Genomic DNA, 14,979 nt, shown 5'->3' on the forward strand with positions numbered 1-14,979 from the left:
GGGAAACAAGGAAAAAAGTATCTTAGCATCCTGGCAAATGCCACAATTCTGGATGCGGACGCAAACAGCAGCACAAGTTTTAAACTCAAGGGCTCGAGTGCTCCTAATGTCTCGGCCTCTTGTATAGCTGAAATAACAGCTGTGTACCAGTACTTTAAATCTCCCTTACTAAATAGTCCAAAGATTTTGTGCCACTCATTATAGAAGTTTTCTACAGTTATGGTTCTCTGAATTTATCTCTCAATAAAACTGCATTTGAAGCTGGGTGGTGATGCACACCTTTAACCCCAGCACTTGAGAGGCAGAGGCAGGCAGATCTCTCAGAGTTCAAGGACAGCCTGGTCAACAGAGCTAGTTCCAGGATAGTCAAGGCTGTTACATAGTAAAAGCCTGTCTCAAAACAAGCAAACAACAACAAATGTGCATTTGAATCAAAGAGTGGACTTTTCAGGTGTCTTGGAGGAGACCCTGCTTCATCCTCTCCAGGGCCCTGTGTGACATGGCTACTCCTCTGCATGCTGTGTAAACCTGTCACCAGTTGCCCCAGAGTCAAAGCCAGTCAAATCCAGTGCTGCTTGCACTTGAGGCAGGGCAGCCAGATGGGATTTTCCAGCAGTGGCAAAGGGATTCTTGGTTATTAAAAGTAACAACAACTTAACACTATGCTGTCGCAACCCACCAGGCAATGAGCCACACGGGCCAGGTCCACTGTTACTTCAGGCTGTGGGTGCAGAAGCCTTAAAGCTTAGAAAGCCACATAGTCATCTGGGACCAAAGAGCTACTGTCCAGATAGAGCCGGCAGAGCCTGACTCCACAGTCTTGCTATGCTGGATCCTGGAAACCACTGCAGCTAGAATGAACTTTGTGTTCCTCTACTGGTCCATCCCGTTACAGGCTTAGTCCACAGGCTGGCAGTGTGGGAGGGGCTAGGAGTGATCTAGAGGCAGACACAATGAGAGATCCTTAGGTCACTGGGACTCTGCTCATCTTGTCTTGCTCAGGCTAGAGCTGAGACTACTCTCTCTTCATAGGTTCTGCCATGATTCCTTTCACTGGAGGCTGAACCAAGAATGTGGCCCAGCCTTGGACTTGAACTTTCAAACCTGTGAACTAAACAACCTTTCTCTTCATCCAGCTGTCTCTGGTATTGTGTTTCAGTAATGAAAGCTGATGAACACAGATAAGGACCCTTCAAACAGAAACAGTACTGGAGTGGGCTGGAAGCCCCTGGCTGTGGGACACTAACAGGAGACACTGTTCCTGCTCTGGACTGGTTGTCAACCCTGCTTAGTACAGAGAATTCAGATTCCACAGCTGCTGTCTTGATGCCACTTCCCCTTCCTTCCCACAGAGGGCACAGATGAGGGGAGACAGGGTGTTACTGCACAGAGTTCAGGTAATTTATTTGACAACCATTGATTAGATCCTTGCTAGCTCCAGGGGTGTGAAGATAAATGGGATAAGGCCAACATCCCAATCACAAGCTAGAGACATACCAAAAGTATCTTAGCATCCAGAAACAAATGCCACAGTCCTGGATGCAAATGCTAAGAGCAGCACTGAAGGGAAACCTTCATTCTGCCCGGGAAAACATTAAGAGCCTAATTTTCCTAGTGCTGAGGAGATGCTCATAGGGTAAAACACTTGCTTCACAAGCAGGGAGACTCAGTTCGGAGCAAGAGGACCCCAGAATCCCTGGAAAGCCATGAGAAGTAGTGTCCATTTATAACCCAGGTTCCTACAGCAAGATGAGAGGTGGAGACAGAGGAATCCTTGGAAACTCATGGGCCAGCTAACCTGGCTTGCACACTGGCTAGCAACAACTCTGTCTCATATAAAGTAGAAGGTGAAGACTGAAACCTAAGGCCATGCTCTCACCTCCAGAAGAGGACCACGGCACCGTACTCACAAATTAACATGGGCACAGATATGGATGAATGGACAGACAGATGGACGGACGGACACAGACACAGACACACACACAAAGAGGGGGGGGGAAGGAGAGAGAGAATATATTTCTGTTCCAAATCTGATAAGAACCTAAGCATGCCAGACAAAAAGAAGATATTTAAGACCACAAAGCAGATGGTATAAAACAGCAAGAGTAAGGATAGAGGTGGACTGACATACCCCACATAGCTCATGCAGACTCACCCAGACTTAGCTGGAGAGCTGGGAGGGATAAACAATGCTGGAAGCCTAGCACAGCTTCAGTTTACATTTGGAAGTAACCTCCCATTCAAATGTATATCATTGACCACTGTTTTAAACATCATAAAATCAGCTCCAAACTCTCTCATGGGTGCTCATATACAACAAGAGCTAAAATTAGCTCAGAACTCTCTCATGGGTACTCACGTACAAGAGCTAAACATTCTCAGTCCCCACTCTTCTCTTACTTTGTAATATAAGCACACATCCTTCAGAAACATGGGGGTGCGGAATTTGCAGGTGTCAATGGCCGGTGGATGACGAAGAAGGGTCCTGCTACCCCAACACTCATGGCATCTAAACAGTGCAAGGATCACTCTGTGCGTATAGATGTAGTCCCTCTACTGCCTGTGGCAGATCTGTTTACAGGTGACCTTCCCTTTTCTCAGCTTTCACTGGAGGCTGCTCTCATTAGGGAAAGAGATATTAGGTTGAGAGACTCCAACCTGAGACAAAGGGGAATTAGAAGGTGAGGTCTGCATGGAATTATCAAGTTCCTAGATAAGGACCTTCCCAATGTCACCAGAGGTGATGGAGCAGGCACCGTGGATTACAGCAAGCAGGGCATCTCTCCACAGCACGGTGGACCTTCAGCCTGTCATTCTCCTTTGATCATAGCTAGGCTTCTCACTGCAGTATGTGAGCCTTCAGCAGACTGGTCTATATAGTAGGAACTCCCCTGCCTAGTGTAGGGGTGCCTAGGGCCGGTGTGACACTACAGTGTCTCAAAGCACTGTCCCTAGGCAGGTTTTCCTGATCTACATTAGCCCTAAGCAACAGAAACTTCAAAGGATCCCAACCCTTTGAGGTGCCTCATGTTGAACTCTTCCCTAGTTTTACTGTTCCCCAAAATCCCACCAGCAGAGTAATCAGGATGGTTCTTGATACAGCAGTTATAAAAAATGGGTAGTACTCCTGGTGACAAGGAAGCCTGGACATTAAACTGCCCTGTTAGGAAAGGCATCAAAGGCACTGACTACCAGGCTGCCTCTACATGCTTAGTGGAGACTTTATGTGTTTGGCCACATGCCCGCTGAGATGCTGAGCAGAGATCACTGTGCATTTACAGGGGGACACACTTTGTCTAGAGGGGGCAAGGCAAACAAGGAGCTTCTGCTTCAGTTAGAGGCACCAAAGAACATGCAGAAACCATAGCACCATCGTCAGTGCTGCAAATGAAACATGAATGTAAATAGAACAGAGCTGAATTGCCCAGCGGCCATGGCCACATGTGTCAGTACAAACAGACATCAGGAGCATCGGATTTCAAACTTCATGTGAGGAAAAAGAAAGGAGCTTCAAGTCGCTCAGTCATAATTATCATGAAGTGGGTGTGGTGGTGTTGCCGCAATTCCAGCACTCAAGAGGCTGAAGCAGGAGGATAGTGAATTCTAGGTCAACTTGAAATACATAATGAGACCCTACCTAAAAATACAAAAAAAAAAAAAAAACCAAATAAACAAAACCCTATATAGTGGGGCTGGAGAGATGTCTCAGCCATTAAGAGCACTGTGTACTTCCAGAGGACTCCAGTTTGATTCCTAGTACTCATATAGTGTCTTGCCTCACAACTGTCTGTAACTCCAGTCTCGAGGGATCTGATAACCTCTCTGTCATCCATGGGCACCAGACCCACATGTGCTGCACAGACATACATACACCCACATACATAAAAATAAATACATCTTTTAAAAACTATATCATGTGGAAATAATGCTTTGGTTATACTTGCTACATTAAAAAAATTGTTAAATTCATTTTACTGTTTCCTTTATTTAAAGAAGCTTAATGTGGCTTCTAGAACAATTTACCCATGAGGCTTACCTTGAATTTCTGCTGAGTGATGCTGAATGAGAAGGAATGACTGGGTAGGGAAACTCCAGCTTGAGAAGGCAGGGAACCTGACCATGTAGCCAACAGTGAGGCAAAGGCCCGGGGTCAGGAACTAGGGCTGGGAGGGCTCCAGGCTAGTCCCTGAGGCTAGGCTAAAGATCCAGGCTTATATCCCAGAAGCAATCAGCTAGGACAGATTTCCACTCTGATCATGGAACAGACTGCACACTAGCAGAACAAAATTGGGATACCAAGAAGAGACACTGACCCCAGACCTGCAGCCATGGACCCTCGGTGTTGGAAGTGCCAGGGTTATAGCCATGCACCACCAATCCAAGCTGTAAGCATGCTCTTGATTCCAGAGTAGAAGCAGCTTAGTCTGGGTTATTAGCCGGCTTTCTGTTTCCTTTGGACCACCCCAAACTAAATTACCAGGGGAAGATATCTCAGATTTGATACTGTTTGGATTTCATTTTCTCCTTCCTAACATTTATGATTTTCCAGGATGGGGTTCCTGTTCTTCCGGGGTTCATCTGGAACCCCAGCTCTGCACTCCAGTTTTGGTTTACTCCTCCCAATTCAAGCATGTTGGCTCATCAGCCACTAGTGCCTGTCTGCTTTGGTATTTCCCATCTGCACTGGAACTGCTGTTTCCAGTGTCCCATTTCTCCCAAGCTCAGTGGCTACTTTGCAGCTGTGACTCATCTGATCTGAATCATGCCTGCCTAAGACGCAAAGGCCAGGGAAATGTCTCTGGCACACCTTGCTGGGTCGGAGCCCCTGCACACAGCACAATGCCCTGAACGGGGGTGGTAACTAAGAGAAAAACAACCCTTGCCCCAGTCTTTGCTGGACATTTTCCTGCCCTGCAGTGGATCGTGACCACCCAGTTCTGGAAAAAGCTTCTGGAAGGAGCCCACATAGCCAAGATCCATAGCAGCATTTACTCCTGACAATCCTTCCTCCACAAAACAGCAGGCAGCTTCGTGTACATTGTCTTGTTGTTCCTTTCCTTTTTCAAAGCTGGTGATTCTCACAGGCACCACCATGCTTGTGTGTGTGTGTGTGTGTGTGGTGTGTACTCACACACGTGCATGTGCATGTAGAGGCAAGACAAGAGGGATTCCAGCAGAGATGGCTGAAACAGAAATGCAACAGGGACCCTACTAGGATCCTAAGACAGAAAGAAGACACTCATGGACAAATTCTTGTAATTCAAATTAAGCCAGGCTAGTGCCACATGCCTGTGATCCCAGCACTGGGAGACAGAAGCAGGAGCATCATGGGTTCAAACCAGCCAGAGATGTTATTCCCCCAAACTGAAGTCCACAGCTGAGACGAGAATGCTATGGGCGCCCTTACTCACCTGCCCGCCCACAGCAGAGGCATATCTGCAAGATGGCAGGTGGGACAGGAGGACAGAGGGACAGAACAATGACTGAATGGGAACAAAGACTGGTGCATGCTCCAATAGGGTTGAGCTAGAAATGACATTTATCACAAAGGGTCACCTACTGCCCAGTACCAAGAATAGGCACAACTCTGGTGAGGATGCAAAATGGTAGCTCCTGGGCAGGGATGGACAAAGAGTGACTGGGGCAATGGAAATGGTCTAAAATTAGACTATGACGATGGTCTTACCACTCAGTAGAGCTACTAAAAATACTTGAATCGTGAAATTGGTTGATTTTATAATGTGTAAAAGGCAGTTCTGCAAGCTCTTTAAGAAAGGAGGAAACACACAAGAGAGAGGGGAGGGAGGAGGCTGTTTAAGGTCTATGCAGCGAGAGGGTGAGAGGAGGCAGAAGACACATGATGAGCGAGTGCTGAGCATCTCCACAGAAGGAACTGGGTAGTAAGTCAGAAGCCAGGCTTGGAGAGGTCAGGACTTTCAAGCCATCTGCAGCCTTCTATCTCAAGCATTTCTGCATCCCCAAAGCGTTAGGAAGTGCTGAGGCCAGGTAAGAGAATGAGTGAAGTGGGTGAAGACCCACCCAGCCAGGCTACAAAGTTGTTGGTGGGGAGGGGGCCATAAGACCTAGAGACTAAATAGGTCAGGGCTGGCAGGCAAACAGGAATGCCTGGGCACAGAGGGCAGAGGGTCAGTGTTGCCCCCAGCACCTGTCAGAGGCACACTAACAGGGGATCTCAAGGTGACTTGGGCTCAGACCAGAGCAGCAGCAGAGTAGACAAGCTGAGAGCCAGATCCAGAGCTAGGAAGCCTGGACTTGCAAATTCCTTGGCTCTTCTATGCTTGGTTTCTCAACTGTAAATTGGGATATTACCAGACTGTTTTTGTGGGGATTGAGGTGACAACCCTATAAAGCTGAACACACTGCTTGTCATGGCACAGTATACTCTACAATAAGCACCAGCTATCATAAGACTCTGGACAATTTCACACTCTTAGAACATAAGATCAGCTGCCCCTGCCCCCAGGGTTCCTTGTCCTCATCCCTGTCATTACTAACCTAGCTAATGAGGTTGGAGGAAAAGGACACTGAAAACCACCCTTCCAGAGAAGCGCTTTCCTCCCAGTTGTCTCAAATGTGCTACCATCAAGTCATTTCTTCTAGCATGTTCCTTCCCAATATAGAACTCCTGGCAGGCGTAGTGTCATCATCTCTGAAGACATGGGAACAAGCCAGTCCATCGGGCACAGAAGAGCAGGAGGAAAGAAGGCTGAGAGGAGAGACAGCAACAGCCCTGGGTCGACTGGGAAAGAAAACATCAAAAGAGCATCAGGTCTCTGGAAGGAGCCCCAAGATGCTGACAGGAATGGTGCCTTGTAGAGATGGGGAGTACAGCAGGATGACCAAAGCAACTTTTCATTAACATCTTTTGATATCATTTGAATTTGGCATGAGCCACATGGATTACCTAATCAAAAAATACTAGCAACCTAGACATTGAGGCACAGATTTGTGAAGTCAGTAGAAGGCTGAGGGAGGATTGTGAGCTATAGGCTAACCTGGGCAACACAGTAAGAACCCATCTCAAAGCAAAATAAAACAAGATAAGGATTTAGAGAACCAGGAAGGGAGGAAAAATCTTCAAGCATTCTGACAGGAGCTCCCAGAAAGCTCATGCACAGTCGAGGGTCAAGGTCAGAGACTGCACGCCCCAAGATCTCATTAGCTGCCTCTGGGAACCATTCAGGGAGGGCACAGCCTCCCTGATGTCAGCACCTCTTTCACACAGAGGTGTGAAGTCCACAGTGAACAGAACAGGGATGGAATATCTTCATCTTACTGCTAGACACTGACAAGCTATTTCTACTCCATCAGGCAGAACCCAGCAAAAAGTCAAGGAAGAAAATCCTGTCCCAGGACCTGCCATGAAGCACACCACACAGGCTTTCCCTGAAGGTTGGGAGGATCATGCACATTTCCCAAGAAAGCATCTAAATCACGTCATTGTCCCTAAACATCACCAAGCACCATCCACCAATTTTCCCCTTTAAAATGTCACTACATTTTGTGTGGGGAAGGGTTGTTTGTTTTTAGTTTATTTCCTTGTTAGTATTTTGAAATAGGGTCTTATTCTATAGCTATGAATGACTTCAAACTTAATATAAAACTGGCCTCAAACTTGCTGCAATCCTCCTGTCTCTGCTTCCCAAGTGCTAGGGTTACAAATGAGTGCCACTACACCCAACTAGGTCACAAGATCTTGCAGGTGGAAGATGTTAAATTGAATTATGCCCCCTCCAAAGCTAACTGAAGTTCTAACCCCAGAACTCTCTTGGGATGAACTTATTTGGAAAAGGGTAGTCATAGATGTGGTTGGTTGAGACCACAGTGGAATACCATGGACCCTAAATTCAGTCCAACTGATGCCCGTTTAAGAGAAGACCCAGAGACAAGAGAAGATAACTGTGTGATCACAGAAGCAGAGGCTGGAGCGCTTCAGCTAGAAGGGAAGGATACCTGGGCTCAGCAGCAACCACTAGAAGCTGAAAGACCAGGTCATCTCCCTCTGAGTCCCAGAAAAGGAACCAGCCTTGCTCATGCCTCAACTCTGGAATTCTGATCTACAAACTTCTGAGGGAATACATTTATCTTTTTTAAGACACCCAGTTTGTGGCACTTTGTTACAGCTAGGTGCGCCAGGAGGATGACACAGCCCATCACTTGGCTTTCCTTCCCAGCCACCCATGCCTGAACTCTTCTGCGCAATGGTCAGCTGCCAGCTAGCTGCTGTCTCTAATCAGAGAAAACCAATTCAGTGTCCATCTCAGTAGCACGACTTCCCATCTTGCGAGGCTCTGACTGAAATAAACAGCCCCACAGCAAATACGTTTTGAGCACTAACTACAAGCTAGTCACTATTCTGGTCCTATTTGATGCAAGCAGTGAAAATAAAAAGATAATAAAAAATATTCTCAAAGAAACAAAGTCATTTCTAATACAGATAAAGAATAGTACAATATGCTGCAGGAAGTGGACTGGGGACCAGGGCAAATAGGAAGATCATTTGACCATTAGGGAAGATCTCATTTAACATGTGATATAGGAGTGGTGACTTGAATGACAGGGAGGTGGCTACTACAGGGAAATCTGGAAGGAGGAACAACCAGTGTACAGGCTCTCTGGCACAGCGAATGAGGCACGCTTAAAGAGGGATCTCTGGGAGTGACTGGGTAGCTGCTGACACTGGAGAAACAGGTGAGATCAGTCAGTACCTGTGTCACTACCTGGCAGCCCAGGGAACATTCATCCTGAGAGACCGTGGCCTTCTCCAAACTGCAGCCTTTCCAACTGTACTGTTTGTCCTTTGCTTCTTGGGACCTTACCAATAGCAGTTCTGAATGTTCTGTAATTCTGACCATCGAGATGTTCCTGGCTCACCAGCCCTAATTCCTGCACCTCAGTGAGTACTCTGTGTGGCTTCCTGTGACCTTCATGAAAAGAACACAGTCTCTGAGGCACGCAGCAAGCGAAATCTTCCAGGCCATACCTTGGCTTTGATACACGTGCCCAAGACTGTCTTGGCCTTCAGTCTGGCCTGAACCACTGACCTGCAGAGACAGACACAAGGCAAACCCCAGCAGTCCTGTGGTGATACCCGGATTTAGAGAATGGGATAAAAAGCTTGTTCTTCCCTAACAAGAACAGCTGTGTATGCTAAAAATAGAAAAAAAAATGCCACGAAACCTCAAACAATGCCGTGTACAAAATCTAGGTGAGACCAGCAGAGCCAGCAGCAGCTGCCTGGATTTTTATGTTTCTCTTCCAGGTGGGAGATGAGGAAAAATCATTGGTGCATGTCTCCCTGGAACGTTCGTGCTATCTTGCGTCATAACTGAGGACACCTGGCCTGTTTGGAAACACTGGGCACTTGAGCAAAGATGCTCTGCAAGGCACTTCCTACTGGCTTTCTCAAAGCCTAGAAACAAATCTGAGTTGCCACAGAATGGGTAGGGAGTGGTAACAGTATGGTGAGTCGGCTGGCTGGTCAGCCAGGCAAGGAAGGCAGAGAAGGATGCTCCACTCAGTACCACTCCCAGCCCAGCAGGAGGCAACATCCACTCAGACCCATCTACTGTCCTTGGGTGGTGAGGTACTATACGGTCAGCACTTGTAGCAACCAAGTTATTGTGAAGCTTTGCCTCCAGCAGTTCAGTGGCCCTGGACAAGTGAGTCTTGGTTTCCTCATCAGGAGGAATGCCATCTGCCACTCCCGAATTAATGAGGATGAACTAAGAGCTCCTGAAAGCTCCTGTTGAAAGTACTTTGTAAGCTACCAAAGCAAGAGGACACGGTGGCAGTAGAAGCCACACTGCTATTGCTGTTCCTTCCTGAAGTGCTGTCATTCGGCTTTTGATTCCTCTTTTTTGACTGGGTTTTGTTATACAGCCCAGGCTGGTCTTGAACTCATGATACCTGTGCCTCAGTTTCTGGGGTGCTAATATTACAAGCCTATGCCACTGTACCTGGCTTTTGATATTTCATATTTTTAGGAGTTGTTTTTATTATTTAATGTTGGGTCTGTATGTGAGTGTAGGTGTTTGAGGAGATAAGAAGAGAGTGTCAGATTCTGAGGAGACAAGGTTACAGGTGGCTGTGAGTCAGCTAAGGTGGGTGTTGGGAACTGAACTCTGGTCCTCGGCAAGAGCAGAACATGTTCTTAACTGGAGAGCCTTCTCTCCAGTCCCCTGGCATTTCTTTTAACCTGACTAGTTTCCTCCTGTGAAAGGAATACAGAGAAGGGAGGGAAGAAAGCCAGGTATCCAGGTATACCCGCTGCCAGGTATCCACATGACTTGCCCACTCTATAGTTTCCCTGGGGAAGGGGCTCTCCTAAAGGCAGCTCCCTCAGCACCATTTGGGGTCACTATAAAACAACTTACCTTTGAAGAAACAACCATTGCCATGAACGAACGGAAAAGTGCAGTTAGCATCTGTAGAGATACCTCACTTCAATTTTTCTCAGACTTCTGATATGCCCATCTCACTGCTTATACTTGTGACATTCTCAAAAAAAAAAGAAAATCCACTCCACATGATCTGATACAGACCACCAAAAGCCAACCATTGCAAGGAACTTGTGGAACGCAACAGAGACTGAGATAGCCCATCATCACCAACCAAGAAGTCACCAGTGTTTGAGGAGGAAAGAAAATCTCCGATGTCAACTTTTTCCATGGAGCCCACCTAATCAGCTTATCTGCCATCTTGGTCTTCAAAGGCCTAAATATCCCTATTTCTGACCACAGTGTGGGAAAGAGGGAAGGGACGAGGCTCGGAGCCTCTCTGCTCCTGTCGTGGAGTTCGTGCTGTGCGTCTGCCCTGCTTTCACGATCAGGGAGGAGGCAGAACGGGATGAATCAGAACCTCAGCATTGGGTTACAGACTGGATCCCAGCCTCGGGAGGGCAGCCTCACTTGACAGCTGCCAGCTCACCTCTACCTCTGACTCACCACCCGGACAGCTCCACGTCGGGGACCCAGCCCGTGCCAGCGCACCTGTGCCGGCAGAGCCGCGCTCACGCTGTAGGTGCAGCACTTGGCCGAGCCTCCTTCCTCCACCCTGTCACCTTCCCACGTCTCAACCCGCAACTCGGGGGGGACGCAGACCAGGGCAAGGCTGGGTCGGCTTGTCCCACATCCTAGAAGCTGCTGTGGTGCCCGAGCCTTCCCTGGCGGCCCCGTGCAGCCATGGCCTCAGACCGTCTCGCGGCCCCCGGGCCCCCGCACTCAGGTTGGCGGAGTGACAGCCCTGCCCGCCGCACCGACCGTCCAGCCGACCCGCCCACGCCGCCGGCGACCCCCTCCTCGCGCTTCCTCACCCGTCCCCGCGCAGCCACGCCGCCCGGCCCCTCGAGAGCGCAGCACCGCAGCCCCAGGCCCTCTCACCGCGGTGGCCCGCAGGACCCGGCAAGGGGCGGACACACCGTCGGGTCCGCAGCTGCCGCGAATGCGCCGCGCTCGACGAGCCGTCCCCGGTCCCTTCTGAGGCGCGGCGGAGCGAGCTGTCAGTCAGAGGGGCTCTCCCCGCCCCTTTGGCACCACGTGACGCTCGGAGCAGCCGGGTCCTTTGGAGGCGCTGTCAGTCATCTGGGAGCGCCCCGCGCAACCCCGCCCCCCCATCCCGCGTGACGCGCGAGCTGCGGGGTTCTCCCGAGCCCCGGAGTGAGAGGGGCGCCCCGCCTCTGGAGCACCACGTGACACGCGAGCGAGCAGTCAGTCCTTCTGAAGCTACAAGAGAGAGCGAGCTGTCACTTTGCGGGGAGCGCCCCGCCTCCCTCGGCTCCTGGACGCAGGCGCAGGAGCGCTCCTTCGTCCCTGTGCAGCCTGACAGCCGTGCGGGTTCGCTTCGGAACAGAGTTCTTGCAGGGGGATGACCAGGGCGCGGCTTTTTTGCGCGCAAGAGTGGTTTAGGAGAGGGAAAAGCTCCTCCAGGTCAGGTTCAGGTCACTTCCTGGCCCTGCCTGGGTAGCAGAGTCCCAGCGAAGATCCCCTGGACCGACACGCCTTTGAAGGCACGGGTGGCAGGCTAAGTCCCATTTGTCTTCTGAAAGGCGTGTCTTAAAAGGCCGGTAGACTTGGCTCTTTTCATAAACGGCAATAAACACAACGTCCAGCCATACAGCTTCTCCCACATCTCTTCAACAGGGAAACACAAAGAGGCTGGGGGTGGAGCTCAGTGGCGGATCACTGGCCCAGCTTGGCCAAGGTCCTGGCTCCCATGACCAGTGCCAGGAAGGAAGAGAAAAAGAAAACCAAGGCCGATCTCCAGGGATCTTCTGAAGTCACGAATGTTAGGCAGTGGGACTGGAGTTCTGCTACTCAGGAAGATGATGTAGGTAGTGTAGCCAAGCGCTGGCCCTTTGCTAATGGCAGATGTGAACATCTGTTCCGCTAAGACTTCTTAGGAAAATTTAAGAGCGAGGAAAAGATTGAGAGCTGCCGTTCCTGGAGAGTTTGGAACCTTCAAGGTGCACATAGCCACCCCAGGAGAAGCTAGACGTCCTGGTGTGAGAGCTTAGTGCCAGCTCTGGAGGTGGGAGGGTAGGTTGTAGCCTTCATCCTTGTGAGGACGCTAAGATAGGTAGGTGCTCAGAAAGCTCGCAGGATGGAAGAGGACGGTTGCCGGGGTTGAAGTTCCCTGCTTCCGTGAAGGAAGCTGGCAATAGGTACCAACTCCTGCAGCCTTGACCTCACCTGGACAGCTGATAGGGAGAACTGGAATAAATCATTGAGGGTCATATGCCATATGAGAGACATCATTCTGTCTCAAGAGATTCAGCAGCACCCTGCTTGCCTTCCAGCAGGCCTCTGACCTCAGGAAGTTGGACAGAGGCAGATGACATGACATTTTGAAATGAGGAAGAACGTTCTGCAAGCCACAGACCAGTGAACTTGGTATCATCCTGGGAAGCATTTGGGGCAGATGACTCAGAAAACATCTGTGACCCCTCTGAAAATGAAGCCCCGAGACGTGACAGGCAAGGAGAACGAAAGGGACTGAGGCTGCATTCTCTGGCAGTCAGGATGCTCCTTTTCAGGTAAACATCCTTGAGTCTGCAGATAGGTTATCCATTTTATCAGACTAAGGTACCATAGACCTTTCCCGGTTGCCACACACGGCACTAACAAAAGGTCTGCATCTTCAAAAGACCCTTGCTTCTTCATGCTATCATTTACATTCCGGTGTTACACTACTCCGTGGGCTTTTCAAGAGGATCATGGGAATATACTAAAAGGGAGATCTGTCCAATCATGATTCAGGAGGGGAATAGAGTCATCATACCTCATAAATGATCATAAAATCAGCTGGACAGTGATGGCACACACCTTTAATCCCAGCACTTGGGAGGCAGAGGCAGGCTTTGAGTTTGAGGCCAGTCTGGTCTACAGAGCTAGTTCCAGGAGAGCCAAGGCTACACAAAGAAACCCTGTCTCAAAAGGAACAACTAATAATAACAATCATAAATTCTCCCTTTAAAACCCACAATGCAGACCCACTGGGTGGCTTCTTTCTTTGGGACAGCCCACTCCAATCTTTGCTTTGCTGAATACATTTTTATTTAAACTGTCCGTGTCTCTCAACTAAATTCTTTCCTTTGAGAAGACAAGAATAGAGAGAGCCTTGTAACAGCAACAAAGTCAAAGACCCCGGGATGGCTAGTTTGCTTTTATTTCCTGTTGTGAACATACTGATAAGGGGGTGTGGTGGGAATACCATCTCCAGCCGAAGGGGGCATGTCTAGCCTTGGTTGTCAGCCTGCTTGGGTCTGAGATCAACTGAGAGTCAAGCCTCTGGCCAGGTATGAGAGTGTTCCCTGGAGGATTTACTTAGAGGGGAAGACCGCCACCCACCTGGGAGACCTAAAGAGGCAGAGAGCAAAGCAGTGCTTCCTTTGCCTACCACCTTCGCCCCTTGCTGGTGAGCACATCTATGGCATTGCTTTATGGCAAGCCTTTGGTGACATCAGAGCCCAGCTTCTTTGGCCTTCTAACATGGACTGAAGACCAGCAGCCTTCAGGGGCACACCGGGACAGCTAAGCCATCCAGTATGCAGGTGGCTACTGTTGGATGCCCAGGTCTTATCATGCAGGGCAGCCTCATATACCTCTTTTGTAGCACATAGTCTGTTCTGCTCCCCTGAAGAACCCTGACTGATAGATCAGACCTGTCTGGATTCTCCCCCTTATAAGCAAGAAACTCAATTCAAATTGTCTTTTTGAAGAGGGATCTGTGGATTTCTGTGACTAGATAGCTCTGAGGCAGGCCCAGCAGGATCTGGGGGTGCAAAAAATGTCACTAGAATTTATTTCTTCCTGGCATGCCTGTGCTAGCTAGTTTTATGTCAGTATGACACAGCTGGAGTCATTTGGGAAAAGGGAATCTTGGCTGAGAAGATGTCCCCACCAGATTGGCCTTTGGGACATTTTTTTGGGTTGATGTGAGAGGGCCCACCTCATTGTGACACCCGTCCCTCCCCAGACAGGAGCTATAAAACAGCAGGCTGAGCAACCCGTGAGGAGCAGACCAGGAGGAATCAGCACTCCGCTGGGGTTTCTGCCTCCAGGTTTCTGCCCTGACTTCCTTCAGTGATGGACTGTGTCACAGCAACAGAAACCCTAGCCAAGATACTGCCTAGAATGACTTCCTTCTCGGATTAGGTACTTTTCACAGAGTGGCCTTGAGCAGCTCCAGGATATCTGTCTCTATATACTTATACTCAGTGGCCCAGTGGACAAAAGGGGTTTTTCTTTTGATTCTTCCAGCAAAATCCCAGAATTTGGGAGTGCGCCATCCTTAGAGCTAGTCTCTGAGGCCAGTTTACCAAGATAACTAACTGGATTGGACAAATCTGAAGAGCAGGATGGGCCAGCCCCATCATGCCGACTGGTACAAGGAAAAGGTGACTTCCAGGACACAGAAATGCTTTTGTCAGAAGAGCAGGAAGCAACAGGTATCCAGGAC

The 14,979-nt window shown here is 49.2% G+C and overlaps 1 protein-coding gene across 3 annotated transcripts in view; it reads right to left on the minus strand.

Annotated features, from left to right (window-relative positions):
• Kiaa0513 (KIAA0513 ortholog) overlaps nucleotides 1–11,574 on the minus strand; it is a 47,816-nt gene extending 36,242 nt beyond the window's left edge. The window contains exon 1 of one of the 3 annotated variants that reach the window (XM_057753440.1): nucleotides 11,336–11,574. The gene's annotated coding sequence lies outside the window, so the exon portion shown is untranslated. The remainder of the gene's footprint in view (nucleotides 1–11,335) is intronic. The other 2 variants (XM_057753439.1, XM_057753438.1) reach the window with 2 other exon arrangements.
• Between the last annotated feature and the right edge of the window lie 3,405 nt (nucleotides 11,575–14,979).

Source organism: Chionomys nivalis, chromosome 21 (assembly GCF_950005125.1).
Source record: "Chionomys nivalis chromosome 21, mChiNiv1.1, whole genome shotgun sequence".
NCBI classification, from domain to species: domain Eukaryota; kingdom Metazoa; phylum Chordata; class Mammalia; order Rodentia; family Cricetidae; genus Chionomys; species Chionomys nivalis.